The 17,150-nt window shown below is 45.4% G+C and overlaps 1 protein-coding gene across 1 annotated transcript in view; it reads right to left on the bottom strand.

The window, feature by feature from the left end:
• The window catches only part of LOC148142974 (uncharacterized), a 247,978-nt gene that overhangs the window by 24,915 nt on the left and 205,913 nt on the right, over window positions 1-17,150 (bottom strand). The window lies entirely within an intron of this gene.

The following is a 17,150-nucleotide window of genomic DNA, read 5'->3' as shown; positions in this document are numbered from 1 at the left end:
GTAGAAGGGAACAGGGAGATCAACAGAGGACAGAGAAATCAGGACCTGAAATCTGAGCTGACACCAGACTACCCTGTGATCAGTGCTTTGATTAGCAGTGCCAACCCTCCACCTTTACCTAACTTCCCATTTGAGGATACCCTCAATATTCAGGATCCAATCCTTGTCACCCTGAAGCCATGTCTCTGTCGGAGTGTCAGATTGCAATTATTCACTTCAATGTATGTAGTCAATTCATTCACTTTTGTTACAATGCACACACATTCAGACACACCATTTTTAGTTTCAATTTTTGTGATCTTTAGAATCTAGTTTTGATTGCTGGTACATTTACTCTCCTTGTCCCTTTCAATTGTTCTCTGATGTTCATTTTCCACATCACTACATTACACACTGGCCTTGATTAGGATTAGCCATAATGTCCAGGGACGTGCATGTTAGGTGGGTTAGCCATGGGAAATGCAGGGTTATAGTTTCAGAGTAATAGAAGCAGGAGTAGGCCATTTGGCCCATCCAGCCGCTCCGCCATTCATTAAGATCATGGCTGATCTATCCATTGTCTTAGCTCCTCCTCCCTGCATTGTCCCAACTACCCTTAATTCCCCTACCATTGCAAAAACCCATCCAACTGTGTCTTGAATATACTTAATGAAGCTGCCTCTACTGCTTCTTTGGGCAGAGAATTCCAAAGATTCACTACTCTCCAGGAAAAGCAGTTCCTCCTCATCTCTGTCCTAAATTTAGTACTCCTAATCTTGAGGCCTGGTTTCATTCACCAGCGTGAATTAATCAATAGGTAGAGCTTCATCCCCACAGTGCAATGAATCCCCACTTTCCACCAAAATCCTGGATGTACTCACTCATTCAGTTGCTGTCTCACAACTGCAAGATTTCATTGTAACTTCTTCTGTTCCCATTAAGGGCAAAACATCTTTGAAATCTGCTCTGAAACTCCAGCCTTCACAATCACACTTCTGCTTTCACCAAAGATTTGAGTCATACAGCACGGAAACAGCCCAGTTGGTCCAACTTGTCCGGCCAAACAGATATCCTAAATCAACCTAATCCAATTTGCCTGCATGTGGCTCATATCCCTCAAAACCCTTCCTTTTCATGTACCCATCCAAATGCCTTTTAAAATTCTCCCTCACCTCAAACATATACTTTCTAGTTTTGGACCTTTCTACTTTGGCAAAAGTAACTTGGGTATTCACCCTATCCATGCCCCTTACGAACGCCTCCAGTGCTCTAGGGAAAATATCCCCAGCCATTTGAGTCTCTCCCTGTAGCTCGAACCCTCCAACTCTGACAGGAGCCTTAAAAATCTTTTCGAACCCCTTTCAAAGTTTCACAACATCTTTTCTATAACAGGGAGACCAGAAATGAATGCAGTCTTCCAAATGTGGACCTACACAGCTGCAACATGACCCCCCAATTCCTGTACTCTCTGCTCTGACCAATAAAGGAAAGCATACCAAACACCTTCTTCACTATCCTGTCTACCGGTGACTCCACTTTCAAGGAACTATGAACTTGCACTCCAAGGTCTCTTTGTTCTGCAACATCCCCCTTAACGGTGTCAGTCCTACCTGGATTGCTTGACCAAAATGCAAACTACACACCTCTTAAACTAAACTGCCACTTCTTGGCCCATCAGCTCACCTGATCAATTCTCATTCATAGTGAACTCTGTTTACTCTCTTATTCCTTTGAAGTTGAAAATCTCCACCCCACATACTCTCTCCATTCTCAGTTTGCTGAACCTAATCCCTGCTGGACCTCATCCTGAAGGGTCTGCTTCATGCTAATTAACAGGCCCACACTCAGGGTGGAGACCTAATTGAAACAAGGAATACTGAACAGCCTGGACAGAGTGGAATTTGGAAAGGTGTTTCCATTGGTTGAAGGGATTAGAACCAGTGGGCACAGTCTTAGAGTAAAGGGAAGACCTTTCAGAATGGAGATAAGGATAAACTTCTTCAGCCAGAGAGTGGTGAATCTATGGAATTCACTGCCACAGAAGGCTGTGCAGGCCAGGTCACTGAGGAAATTTAAGATTGAGATGGAGACGTTCTTGAGTCTCAAGGTGATGGAGGGTTACGGAGATGAAGTGGGAGAATGTGGCTGAGGAACCTATCAGCCATGATTGAATGGCAGAGCAAACCTTGAATGGTCCAATTTTTGCTCCGATGCCTTATGTTCTCTTGCTGTCCTGGACACACAGAGTGCATTGGAAGCAGGAGTAGGCTGTTTGGTCTTTCAAGCCTGCACCAACATTCAACAGATTATCGGCAGATTCACAACCATCGAGATGAATAGGTTGGGGCTTGTTCACTGGATCACAGGAGGTTTAGAGGTGACCTGACAGAGGTTTATAAAATCACGAGGGGCAGAGATGAGGTGACCGCTGGTATCCTTTCCCTAAGGTGGGGGTTTCAAGATTAGGCAGCAAACTTGAAGGTGCGAGGAGAAAGGATTTTAAAAAGGCAGGGGGGGCACTTTTCTTTTAACACAGAGTGGTTTGTATGTGGAATGAATGTGGATGCAGGTTGAGTAACAACATTTAAAAGACATTTGGATAAGTATATGAATAGGAAAGGTTCGGAGGAATATGCACCAATCACAGGTAGGTGGAATTAGTTTAGTTTGCGAATATAGTCCGCCTTAGATTAGTTTGACTAAAGGGTCTGGTTCTGTTGGTGTCTGACTCTGTAACTGTTTTATACTGGTGTTAAATCATTTACTTGACTTCCCCCAGAAACATCCATTTCTTTGGTGTTCAAAAATCAGATGAACTCAGCCTTGAATAATGTTCAATGACTCCCTAACACAGGAAGACATCCCCACTTCTGAACTCAATTCCTCTTGTTAATATACCCTTTGCCTTGCTGATTGCTTGCTGCACCTGTCCAGGCAAAAGTGAGGACTATAGATGCTGGAAATCAGAGTTGAGATTAGAGTGATGCTGAAAAAGCACAGCCGGTCAGGCAGCATCTGAGGAACAGGAAAAAAAATCGACATTTCAGGGAAAAGCTCTTCACCTGCACCTGTCTGACAACTGGCAGTGACTGGTGTAGAAGGATGTTGAGGCCCCTTTACACATCCACACATCATTCCTGATGAAATGCTTGGAACGAAATGTCCACTTTCCTGATCCTCGGATGCTACCTGACCTACTACCTTTTTCCAGCCCCACACCTTGACTCTAATCTCCAGCATCTGCAGTTCTCACTTGCTCCACATCCCAATATATCACCATTTAAACAATACATCTCCTTTCTGCTTTTTTTTCACAGCAATGGCTATAACTTCACATTGAGATACTGCATTTATCACGTGTTTGTAAATTGTGGTCTTCTCTACATCGGGAAGACCGAGTGTAACTTGGGGAACAGTTTGGCTAGCATCACAGCTGGGTCCGCAGAGGCTGACCAGACCTCCCAGTCGCCACTCATTTTAATTCCCCTTCCCACTCCCTTTCTGACAAGAACATCTTAGGCTTCCTCGATTGCCACAACGAACCAAACCGTAAATTGGGGGAACAACACCCCATCTTCTGCCCAGGAAGCCTACAGCCTGTAGGACTCAACATCAAGTTCTCCAATTTCAAATAACCTCCCTTTCCATCCCCCGACTCCCTTCTCAGCCCCGTGCCCCTCATTTCCACTTTTCCCTTTCACGAAGCTGATTTCTTCCACCCATTGACTCATCAGGCCGTACCCTCTCCCTGTCTTCACTTATCCCCACTTTAGCCCACTGCCCCAGCACCCATCCCCAGTCCTGAAGAAGAGTTACACCCGAAACATCAACTTCTCCACTTCCTGATGCTTCCTGGTTTGCTGTGTCCTTCCAGCCTCCTGTCTGTCTATTTTGCCAATTGAGACACAGACCTCGACCACGTTTCCAGAGTCTGTCCCTTCCCTGGGTTCACTCTCTTTCCTTTCAGTTGCTGCAAATCAACAATTGAATCCCAGAATGAAAACGAAACGGAAAAGAGGGCGAGAAAAGAGAGTGCCGTACTCACAGATTTTAGACAGAGGAAGGAATCTGCAGTCTGGGTGAAGCTCAATGTTGATTCAGAAAGAGAGGAGCAGGAGTAGCAGCTTCAGAAATTCATGGTCCAACTTCCGCATTCAGACAATGGGGTGGCTCTGATTGGCAGGAGGACCAGTCTCCTTCCGGTCCTCCAGGGTTCCCTACTGGGCCATCAAAGGAAGGTCGCGGGCCTTTTTTTGCGGAACGCGATGAGCATGGCCAGAGTTTTGCTGACACCGGTGGGCATGTGCACTGCGTTGCTGACACCGGATAACATGCGCAGTATGCTCACTGGGGATGCTGGTGTTCCTGTCAGATTTTAAGAGTCCAAATGCCAATGGGTAAATAAGGGGTAGAGGCACAATTTGTTTTTTCGCTGTGGTTCGACACTTCATTGCTTTTGAATTCTGTCTGGCTGCTCAACTTTTGTATGTCTTTTCACCACGTTGGGGGGCGAGTCCAGAACTGGAGGGCACGGGTTTTGGGTGAGAGGGGAAAGGTTTCTGAGGGGTAACCTTTTTGCACAGACGGGGGTGCGTGTCAGCCAAAGAAATTGGTGGAGGCTAGTACGTATGATAATATTTAAAATGCATCTGCATGGGGATATGAATAGGACAGATTCAGAGGGATAAGGGGCCAAATACTGGCAAATGGGTGACTAGATTAATTCAGGATATCTGGTAGGCATAGACTGAAGGGCATGTTTCTGTGCTCTGTGACGCTATTTCTAGATAGTTGGAACAACTTCATTCGGCCATTCACCCCTTACAGTCAAGATCAGAGTGGTGCTGGAAATGTACAGCAGATCAGGCAGCATCCAAGGGAGCAGGAAAATCGACGTTTCAGACAAAAGCCTTAAATGCTGCCTGACCAGCTGTGCTTTTCCAGCACCACTCTAATCTCCAGCACCTGCAGTCCTCACTTTCGCCCATTCACACCTCCCATCCTCTCCTGAGCTGTGGCCTGACTATGTTTATTTCAGTGAAAGTTTCAGAAAGATTTCAGCAGCTCTTTGAAAAACTTGAATGTGCTTTCTGACTTTAACAATGTTTCTGAAGATATCATTTTAGGCATTCTCAATTTTGAAGATCAGCATCCAAGGAACAGGAGTATTCCTGAAGAAGGGCTTATGCCCGAAACGTCGATTCTCCTGTTCCTTGGATGCTGCCTGACCTGCGCTTTTCCAGCAACACATTTTCAGCTCTGATCTCCAGCATCTGCAGTCCTCACTTTCTCCATTTCTCACCCTTCCCGACTCCCAGGTAGAGTCATCACCATCCATTCTCTGTGTGTGTGTGTGTGTGTGTGTGTGTGTGTGTCCCCTTTGAAGGGCTTAATACAGCGGTCAAAGCTGGTTCGAGGCATGAGAAAGGACGGGTGTGGTGAGGGCTGGGGAGAAAAGAGACAGAATGGATGGGGGACAGAGAGGGAGAAAATGGAGGGGATAGAGAGAAACTGTGGGGGGGGGAACAGAGAGAGAGAATAAGTGGGGTTGACAGAGAGATTGGGCGGGGGAGAGAGTGGGCGTGGCGGAGAAGTGGGAGATGGCACAGGGCAGGGTGATACTAGGCACACTGATACACAAGATGATCACTGAGCCATCAGTTAGCCAACTTGACACACAAGATGGCCGCTGGATCACAATATGGAGAGAAACAGCAGAGCTGATACAGACACTGCCTGGGGCCACCAGAATGCCAGCACAATGGACTCACAACCCAGTTGATTAGTTTTAGGCGGGTGGGGGAGAGAATACACATGAGTAATGAACACTGCCCGCCGAAGTGTCTGGCTCCAGCCAACACCCATTATAGAAGTGCTAACAGCTTTATACAGACTCAATACCAAATGCTAATAGCCAGGGCTGCAGGAATCCTCCTTCTCAGGAAGAGCAATTAGCGCCCATTACTACAACAATGGATTTCCACGCAGACATTGAAATGGACAATGTCTGCACTGAAACTGACAGCGACTGTGCGGAAATTAACAAAGGCTGTGCCTGAACTGACAAAGACTGTACCGAAACTATCAACGATTCTATAATGATTACCATAAACAAATCATGTTACAAAGACAATATTCCCATCCCTGACCGATTGTATCACAAGATGTATAAAAGTTTCTTGACGTGTTCTCCAGGTCGAGAGAAGTCTCGCAGCTGACACTGCTGTTGGTGTCTTTCTCTCCCCGGTGCCCCGGTATTTCCTCGTGCAATAAACTCTGTCATTGAACCTCAATTCTGAATCCGAGCCTGGTGTTTTTTTCCCCACAACAGGGGAGAAAGAATGGGCGGGGGTGGCAGATGGTGGGGGGAGGGAGAGAGAGAGAATGGATAGAGAGGAGATGGTGGAGGCCTGGAAGAATAGAAATGGACGAGGGTGTGCTGAGAGAGAATAGATGGGGGCAGCGGGTGGGGTGGAGAGAGAATAGATGGGGCAGAGGGTGTGTAGAAGGACTGGTCAGAAGGCTGAGGGTGAGGAATGAAATGACAGGGTTGCAAAGGGTTGCGTGAGAGAGAATGGTCAGGCTGTTTGAAGTATAGAGGGAGAATGGACTAGAAGCTGGGAATGGAAAGAATGGACAAAGGGCGCTGTGGATGGCGGGGGAGAATAGACAGTGGGAGCTGTTGGTGATGGGGGGAATGGACGTGGGAGCTGTGGCTGGCCAAGATCAAAAAAGTTGATGACAGTCAACATTTATCAGATTGTTTCTGGAACAGAAAAACTTGCACTGGCGTCTCCCAGAAGAGGGGTGTCTCATATGTATTCCTTCAATTTGTTTTAAAATAATTGTTGTGTATCTTAATTGTTAAGGTATACCTGGCACATAGAGAGATGGCTGTGGTTGTTGGAGGTCAGTCATCTCAGTTCCAGGACCGTCTCTGCAGGAATTCATAGGGTAGTGTCTTAGGCTCAACCATCTTCATCAATGACCTTCTTCCATCATAAGGTCAGAGGTGGTGATATTCACCAATAATTGCACAATGTTCACAACTCCTCACAAACTGAAGCAGTTCAGTTTGAAATGCAACAAGATCTTAACAATATCCAATGGGCTGATGAGTGGCAAGTAACATGAATGCCACGCCAATGCCAAACAACGACTCATCCCCAAAAGAGATAATCTGACCACTGCCCCGTGATATTCAACAGTGTTACTGTCACTAAACACCCCACTATCAACATCCTTGGGGTTTACCATTGACCAGAAACTCAACTAGACTAACAACAGACACAATGGCAACAAGAGCAGACAACAGGTCAGGAATATTGTGGCAAGAAACTGCCCAAACACTGCCCATCTTCTACAAGGCATAAGTCAACTGTGTAATGGACTACTCTCCCACCAGCTTGGATGGGTGCAGCTTCAAAAACATTCAAAAAGCTTGATACCATCCAGGACAAAGTCGCCTGCTTGATTGGCACCATCTCCACATACATCCACTCCCTCTGCCCGACTGTTCAGAAGCAGGAGTGCATATGATCTACAAGATACAACACAGAAATTCACCAAAGATCCTTAGAAAATACCTTGCAAACCAACAACCGCTTCCGTCTAGAAGGATCAAGCTAAAGATACTTGGGAACACAACTTCTTGCAAGTACCCCTCCAAGCCACTCACCATCTTGACTTGGAAATATATTGCTGTTCCTCCAGTGTTGCTAGGTCTGAATCCTGGAATACCCTCCGTAAGGACATTATGTGTCACCGTACAGCGTGTGGACCACAGCAGTTGAAGAAGGCAGGTCACCATTACCTTTTCAAGCAGAACTAAATACTGGCCAGCCAGCAATGCGCATGTACCATGAATAACTTTTAATAAAAGGTTGGAATCTGCAAACTAAAACAAAAATCAACGTTCAGGTAGAACAGACGTCGGGCTTTGATTTGGTCATTATTTGAGGACGGTCAAAGAGCGATATACTGACACTGAATTGGAAATAGAGTTTCGAGTTAAACACCTGTAGTGTTTCACTCAGTGTATCAATTGAAAATCGATTAAAGATTGGCTCCTGGCGTGTACGTCATGAACACATGAAAAAGGATGGTTAAGAAGGCATATGGGACTCTTGATTTTATCTCTTTCATGGCTGATGTCCTACCCACAATCCTATGTGACCCAGATACTCCTCTATCGGCTGTGAGCAATGTTCATGGTGCGCATGTGTGAGATCGGAATGGGGCCCCGCCTTTCGTCGTTCTGATGGACGGTGCGACCAACCTTTGGGAATCCCAGGAGGACCGGAAGGAGTCTGGTCCTCCTGCTAATTAAAACCCCCGCCATTGGCTGAATGCGGAAGTTCGACCATGAGCTTTTGAAGCTCTTCTCTCGCTGAATGAAGATTGAGCTTCAGTATATACTGCATCTTCCTTTTCCTGTTTAACATCTGGGAGTACCGCACTCTCTTTTCTCGCCCCTTTCCCATTTCTTTTCTCATCCTTGGGTTCAGCTGTTGGTTTGTAGGAGCTGAGGGAAAAAGAAAGTCAATCGAGGGGAAGGGACAGACTCTGGAAAAGGTTGGTCTAGATCTGTGCCTGTTAATGTTTGACAGGCTTTGTTTCCTGAGCTTGACACATTCACTTGTCTGGCAAAAAAGGATGGCGTTTTGATCCATGTTGGGGATGGAAATGGATTATGCTGTGGGTGACTTGTTCGTAGTAGTCCAATAAGTATTGGATAAGTAATCATGACACACAAACGTTGAGTTATTGACTGTTTATTCGGGAGCTCACGGGGAGAGCCAAGTCGACCTAATAGTCACAAGTCACTCCGACGAGAAACAGAGAGTTATGTGATTATATAGGTTACAGTCATTTAACAATTAGCAAACTGTTAATTGCAGGATATTGAGCAACTAAGTCAATTTGCCCAGTGACGTAGTGTCTGGACGATGATGGTTAGTAGCTGATAAGTGTGCAATTGGTCCTTGCAAAGAGAAGGATATTCCCATGGAAGGAAAGAAGTTGTTTATCAGGTATCAGTACATCTGCAAGACTGAGTGTCTCTGTTGTGTCTGGGAATTAAAGGTAGTTGGGACAATGCAGGGAGGAGGAGCACAGACAATGGATAGATCAGCCATGATCTTAATGAATGGTGGAGCAGGGTGGAAGGGCCAAATGGCCTATTCCTGCTTCTATTACTATGAAACTATAACCCTGCATTTCCCATGGCTAACCCACCTAACCTGCACATCCCTGGACACTGTGTGGCCAATTTAGCATGGCCAATCCAAATCATGGCTGGTGAGCAATGTAGTGATGTGGAAAATGAACATCAGAGAACAATAGAAAGGGACAAGGAAAGGAAATGTATCAGCAATCAAGACTGAATACTAATGTCACAAAAATTGAAATGATACATGGTGAGTCTGAATGTGTGCTGCATTGTAACAAAAGTGAATGAATTAACTGCACACATTGGAAGTGAATAATTATGGTCTGAGACTCCTTACAGAGACATGGCTTCAGGATGGCAAGGATTGGATCCTGGATATTGAGGTGTCGTCAGATGGGAAGCGAGGTAAAGGCAGAGGGTTGGCACTGCTCACCAAAGCACTGAGCACACAGTAGTCTGGTGTCAGCTTGGGTTTCAGGTCCTGATTTCTCTGTCCTCTGATCTCCCTGTTCCCACAGAGTAAGATGTCGGTCTGTCCTCAGCTTTGCTGGACTTCTGCTGAAGCTTTCACGCCTCTTTTACAGCTTCCAGACTAAGAAAACATTCAGTCAATCGAAAGCCAACCCACAATCTCAGCCTGTCACCCATCCAGATATAGAGTGTAGTCAGAGCAGGGAATCAAACAAGAAAAATGAAACAAAATGAGAAATAAATAAATGCTTAATGTTTTTTCATTAGAAAGTAAACCAGAAATAGGGGTCTCCCAGGACCCTGAGAGTGCCCTACTTGAGGAATTCTCTCTCCCTATATGTAACTATTAGTATTGTTGGGGCAAAGTAACTTGTGTGTCAAAACGTTTAAAGCAAAGTAGTTGACTAGCTTTATTCATTGCCATGGGGAATACCTCTTAGTTCAAAACAAAGTCTGACGTATTCCAATAAAATACAGAATGTTACAAGTTTTATGTAAAACACAAGCCCCACTCTCCATTAATTATGCAAATGAGGGGCAATTGTAAGGTTCACATACATTGTCCAGACCTACACTTCCTAATGCCTGCAAAACTGAATGTTTTCTTATACAGCATGTTCAGCTAGGCTCGAATTACTAATAAGGGACACAGAGAACCAATCCATCATTCTATGAAGCAGCACGGTCTAATGGTCTGAGGAACAGAGACAGCCTGCAGCTGCAAGGTCAGGCTATCAAAACAGAATTCCTTAGCCAGGGCTCAGACAGCATTCTGTTAAAAGGCTACATTTTCCTCCAAACATTGCTTTGTGATAAAATGGCTTCCACGCAGTTTTGTGTCAATTTTGATCAAATTCTCCCACAATCCCTCCTTTTTTATTAAAAAGAGGAGATTGGGGGTGTAAGCAAAAGGGGGAGTATACCCAGAGCCAGGGGGATTGTCAGGAGGTAGTGTTTGGAGATCGAACTGTTAGTCCTCGGGTTCAGTAAGGACAGGGTCAGAAGGCTCCAGGGATTGGGAATCATCATCAGGGATTTAATCAGGAAGGGGAAATCTCGGCAACTGGGAGATCACTGGAGAGGAGGGCCACAACAGTGAACTGAGCCGAGCACAGGATTGTCTGCGGGGTGACTTTGATTTCCAATCGAGCAGTTCCAAAGGCAGGGGGAAAGAAAGCTTCAAGTTGCTCAAATTACATAAGGGCTCGCTTGGTATGAGTTCGGGATGGATGGGGATATGGGCACATAGCCAGCAGCCAGAGTGGTTGACCTTCTGTGCATAAAGAAAAGTATTAAACTGTAATTTCTGTTTACTAGAGGTTATCAGGCCCAATCAAACATAGTTAGTGAAAGAAAGATAAGGAAGAGTGCAGTGAAAGGCAGAATGATCAGGCTGAGGCATTCACGAATGAAGGCTGAAGATGTGTCTCTGACGGGGTCTTCTGGTGTGCCTCCAGGAGGTGGCGCTCGTTTGCATTGTGTTGTGTGTGTCCATGCGGCCTCCCCTTGACCCTGACTGCTGACCGGGTAACCCAGTAGAACTAGGAACGGGCCTTTCCATCTCATCGCCAATATGTCCCGGTCCTAATGCTGAGGCTTGGCGTACCCATGAATGTAAACTCTGAAGAGTTTTGGTGAACTGATGCAAATATTTCCCACTTGTCCAACATTAGAGTGTCAGCTGTTTCAGCCATTGGGATGGTTTTGATTCATCGACTAAATACATCTACTCTTATTAGACAATATTCATAACAATGTACGCGAGGTGATTCTATAAAAGCAAGTTGTAGACAGGGAAAAAGGCTGACCAGGCAAGGAGGTTGTTAGCAAACACACTCTCTGTCTGCCTGCACCACTCTCTCTCCCCCTTTCTCTCTCTCTCTCTTTTTCACTCTATCTATCTGCCTCGCTCATGCACATACGCACACATAGAAGTCCATGGCAGTGAATGTGTATCTGCAGAATTAAACTTGCAGATACATTCTATTTTGCTCAAAAAATGCACAATCTGCAGGCAGTCAATACATGTAATATTTTGTGAATTTTGTTTTGGAAATAGAATCAGACTGACTCAAGATTGGGACACAGAAGACTCTGACCTCACACCTTTAATGCATTGTCTGAGCTGAGGTGTCACATTTTGCTATAAAACCTTGAGTTATCTTGAGAAGGTGACAGACAGAAGATGTGGGATTTACACAGTATTGATACCTGCAACCCATTTGAAAAGATGTAAAATTTAACAATCCAGGTTTGTTCAATATATCATTTCAGTGGCAGGACACTGAAATGTTTTGCTATAAATTCTGTGTTTGTGATATTATTCTCCACAACCACCTGATGGAGGAGCAGCACTCCGAAAGCTGCTGGTTCCAAAGAAACCTGTTGGACAAAACGTGGTGTTGTGTGATATTTAACTTTGTCCAGATTAGGGTGGGTTGACCCTGCTAAATTACCCATAGTGCCCAGGGATGTGCAAGTTAGGGTGGATTGGTCATGCCAAATCACTCATAGTTGGTCATGCTAAATTACCCATAATGCCCAGGGATGTGCAGGTTAGGGTGAATTAATCATGCTAAGTTACCCATAGTGCCCAGGTATGCGTAGGTTAGGGTGGATTGATTGCTAAATTACCCATAGTGCTCAGGGATGTGCAGGTTAGGGTGGATTGGTTATGCTAAATTACCCATAGTGCCCAGGTATGTGAAGGTTAGGGTGTATTGGTTATGCTAAATTACCCATAGTGCCCAGGGATGTGCAGGTTAGGGTGGATTGGTCATGCTAAATTACCCATAGTGCCCAGGTATGTGTAGGTTAGGGTGTATTGGTTATGCTAAATTACCCATAGTGCACAGGGATGTGCAGGTTAGGGTGGATTGGTGATGCTAAATTACCCATAGTACCCAGGGATGTGCACGTTAGGGTGGATTGGCTATGCCAAATTCCGCATAATATCCAGGGGTGTGCAGGTTAGGTGTATTACTCCGGGTTAAATGTAGAGCGGTGGGGGAATCGGTGTGGGTGGGTTACCCTTGGGAAGGTCAGTATGGACTCGTGGGTCAGAGTAGCCTGCTTCCACATTGTGGGAATTCCCTGAAGGGAAGGGATTCTCCTCTTCTGCCACAGGGCTGCACAGGTGCAGTGAGGTGGCCTGCTGTCCACCTCGCCCCGCCCCTTTAATGGCGTCACAAGACAGAAGTGGCCCTGTCAGTTTGAGTGACACTCCCTCCCTCTGGGCAACTCCTCATCCTGGGAGGGCCGGAGAGACGAGAGGCGGAGAAGTCTCTTCTTTTGTTGCAACTGGAGTGAATTCAGGGAGGGAGCAGTCTCCGCAAACTCAGGTAGGTTTCTTAATTACCCCAGTGAAGAGGGATTGAAGGATAGAGATTGGAAAGGGGGTGGACATTTTTTCTGTTTTTATGTTTAAAATGCACCCGATTCCCACCAGTAACTGCAACAGGTACAAGTACAGCACATGCAATATTCCTCATTGCAGCTTCAAGCCGGTTATGCATCCTCTGTTCTTCCTCCACCTTGGCTCCAGCACATTCAGCTTCCTTCACTCATTCCCATCCCCCCGCCCTGATGTCCAAGCTGACCCGCAAATGTTCCTCCATTCTTTCTCCAGTGTCTTTTGTGGGTTTTGAAAACTTTCTCCATCCTTTAATTGAGTAGATGAGTTGGGAAGTTATGTTGCGCAAGGGAAGGATTCCGTACATGGAGATGGGTATGGTTACTTATGCCGCATAAGGCCTGCTGTATCCCAGCCAGTGGAACGCAAGCTGTTTATCTATACGGGCAGGAGGTATATGGCCCCTTTGTCTTACAGGAGTGGGTGAGACAAGTCTCAAATGGGCAGGAGATGTTATGTGGAACATACACACCCATAGCTGGTTCCATTGAAGCAATTCTCATATGATCCTGCAGTAGAGTTAAAAGACATCAGCAAACAGGTTGCAGGAGGGCTCATACAGTACTGTAGGAGGTCTCATTGTCCTTAAGCATTTTGACTAAAATGTTTAATTTTGAATTATACAACACATTTGCTGCACAATAGAAAATAGGCAGGGAGAGTAAGACAATGAAGAACGTTTGCCTGAACATCAGTAAATCTGTATAAACAGGACACCGAGTGATAACATTCATGGCTGTTCCTTTGTGAAATTAATAACAATGTTTGATTCTGACCTCAAAATGAAACTCGCTACAAATTGACTTCTCCCTTGAATTATTGTCCTTCACTATTATCTGTCTAGTTCAGAACATGCAGTGCTTTTCTTAACTTTTTGTGTTTGTGACAGTATAGCCTTTGTAAACTTGTGTATAAAAGTAGTCTTCTAGGAGAAAGTAAGGACTGGAGATCAGAGCTGAAAATGTGTTGCTGGAAAAGTGCAGGAGGTCAGGCAGCATCCAAGGAGCAGGAGCTCATGCCCGAAACGTCGATTCTCCTGCTCCTTGGATGCTGCCTGACCTGCTGCACTTTTCCAGCAACACGTTTTCAGCTATAAAGGTAGTCTGTTTGTGATAGTACAACAGAGTAGCCTGCCAGGGCTCTTGAAGGAAGAACAATGTCCTACTCTCCTGGGTTATTAGAATCCAGTTAGCCTGGCTTATAGGTATCAGGGTTATGTTGTAACAGTGATGCTATTAGTAAAGGAAAGGAATGATTAAAATTCAACTAAAACTGTCTGCAAGAGTTTTTGTAAAATTCCAGACTACCAAAGGTACGGTCTCCAGGATGAACCAAGAGAGGCTTGCAAGTTGAGTTCATAAGGAATTCCTTGGGCCGTCTCAAATCTGTACTTCATCAAGAGTTCTTCATTACTATTACCAACAAAGTGCGATCCATTGTCCAAGCTAATGCACGCAGGTATACCGAAGCAGGGAATAATTTCCTTAAGCAAAATCTTCACAGTCTCAGCAGCAGTGTTAGGGGAAGGGTAGGCTTCAATCCACTTAGAAAAAACATCAACAATAAGCTAAACATATTTATAGCACTGACATTTCTGCAACTCAATGAAGTCCAGTTGAAGTGTCTCAAAGGGACCCTCCGGCAAGGGAGTTCTACCCGGAGTGCAAGGCAAGCCTTTTCCGGGGTTATGTTCCTGACAAATAACACACTGGCCGCTAACCCTTTGAGCTCGTTGTTGGAGGCGGGGATGCCACCAAGCCGTCAGGAGAAAGAGGGCGACTGAACGGACACCACCATGAGTTGCGTAATGTACACAGTCAATAACCCATAGAGCAAGATCATCAGACATACAAGTTTAACCCACGGGAGGAGTCCAGAGTTCGAATTGTCCTCCTGCCTATCAGAGCCCCCCCCCATTGTCTAAATGCAGAAGTTGGACCATGAGCTTCTGAAGCTGCTATTGCTCTCCTCTCTCTCTCTGAATGAAGATTGAGCTTCACCCCAGACTGCAATGCCCTTCCCCTGTCCAACATCTCTGAGCACGGTACTCTCTTTTCTCACCACCTTTTTCCAGAGTGGTGAAGGGAGGTGATTTGAAATTGGAGAACTCAATGTTGATCCTCAGGGATGCAGGCTGCCCAGGCACAAGATTAGGTGTTGTTTCTCCAATTTGCAGTTTGCTTTGTTGTGGCAATGGAAGAGGCCAAAGACGGTCATATTGGGAAGGGGAATTAAAATGGATGGTGACTGGGAGGTTCAGTCGGCTTCTGCGGACCCAGCTGCGATGCTCGGCGAACCATTCTCCAAGTTTATGTTCAGTCTCCACGATGTAGAGAAGACCACAGTTGGCAAACACATGGCAAATGGAGTGCCACAATGTAAAGTTACAGCCTTTGTTGTGGAAAAAAAAGCAGAAAGGAGGTGAATTTCCGATGCTAGAGAAAAGTGTGGTGCTGGAAAAGCACAGCAGGTCAGACAGCATCCGAGGAGCAGGAGAGTTGATGTTTCAGGCACCAGCCCTTCATCAGGAATGATGTGTGGATGTGCAAAGGGGCCTCAGCGTTCTCCTACACCAGTCACTGCCAGTTGTCAGACAGGTGCAGCAAGCAGTCAGCAAGGCAAGTGGTATATTAGCAAGAGGAATTGAGTTCAGAAGTGGGGATGTCTCCCTGCAGTTAGAGGATCATTGAATATATTCAAGGCTGAACTCATCTGATTTTGGAACAACGAAGAAGTGGATGTTTGTGGGAAAAGGCAAGAAAATGGTTTCAAGACCAGTACAGAATAGTTAGTCAGACAGCACAGAAACAGACCCTTCAGTCCAACTAGTCCATGCTGACTATATTCAGAAACTAAGCTAGTCCCACCTAGATTGGGCCATATCCCTCCGAACCTTTCCTATTCATGTACTTATACAAATGTTAAGTTGTAGAACGAAGAGTCCTTGGAGTGCAGGTTCATAGTTTCTTGAGAGCGGAGTCTCAGGAACATAGTGAAGAAAGCATTTGGGATGCTTTCCTTTATTGGTCAGAGCATTGAGTATAGGGGTTGGGAGGTCATGTTGCAGCTGTACAGGACATTGGTGAGATCATTTTCGGAATACTGCATTCAGTCCTGGTCTCTCTGCTAGAGGAAAGATGTTGTGAAACTTTGACAGGAGTTGGAAAAGATTTACAAGGCTGTTGCCAGGGTTGGAGGGTTTGAGCTACAGGGGGAGGCTGAATAGGCCAGAGATATTTTCCCTCGAGCATGAGAGGCTGATGTTTAGCGGTAAGGATAAATTATACAAGAGGGGCGGGTTGCGCATTAATAGGTAGGGGACCAGCAATCTGGCAGGTAGGTTTGCCACTGCAACACAGCTGCGTTTAAATTAAATAGTTGGGTGGGGGGGGGGTAGAGGGGACAAACTGGAAGTTTAAGAAGAAAGTTAGAACAAGTGAAGTCAAGAAAGACAATGGAATCAATGGAGCAGAAAACTCAAAAGAAAAGGATCATGCCGTAAGGTCAAGTGAAATAGGGATTGATAGGAAGGGTGAGGGGAGTAACAAATTAAAAATATTAAATATGAATGCACGAAGCATGAGCAATAAAGTGGATGAGCTTGAGGCTCATTTGGAAATTGGCAGTTACGATGATGTGGTGATAACTGAGATGTAGCTTCAAGTGGACAGAGCCTGGGAAATGAATATTCGAGGGTATACGTGCTATCATAAGGACAGACTAACTGACAGAGGGGGTGGGGTAGCCCTGTTGGTAAGGAATGATATTCAGTCCCTTGCACGGGGGGACCTAGAATCAGGGGATGCACAGTCAGTATGGCAAGAACTGAGAAATTCTCAGGGTAGAAAGACCCCAACGGGAGTTATCTACAGACCCCCAAACATTAGCCTGGATGTAGTGTGTAAGTTGAATAAGGAGCTGAAATTGGCCTGTCGCAAAGATATTAGTACAGTTGTTATGGGGGATTTCAACATGCAGGTAGATTGGGAAAAATCGTGGATGCATTGGTGATCATTTTCCAATATTCTATAAATTCAGGATCAGTTCCTGCAGATTGGAGGGTGGCTAATGTTGTCCCACTTTTTAAGAAGGGAGGGAGAGAGAAAACAGAATTAT

This window comes from Chiloscyllium plagiosum, unplaced genomic scaffold (genome assembly GCF_037043375.1).
Source record: "Chiloscyllium plagiosum isolate Xiang-an unplaced genomic scaffold, Cpla_swu_hap1 HiC_scaffold_27, whole genome shotgun sequence".
In the NCBI taxonomy this organism is placed as follows: domain Eukaryota; kingdom Metazoa; phylum Chordata; class Chondrichthyes; order Orectolobiformes; family Hemiscylliidae; genus Chiloscyllium; species Chiloscyllium plagiosum.
Note: the sequence above shows the minus strand (reverse complement) of the source record. Positions and strands in the feature narration are given on the sequence as shown.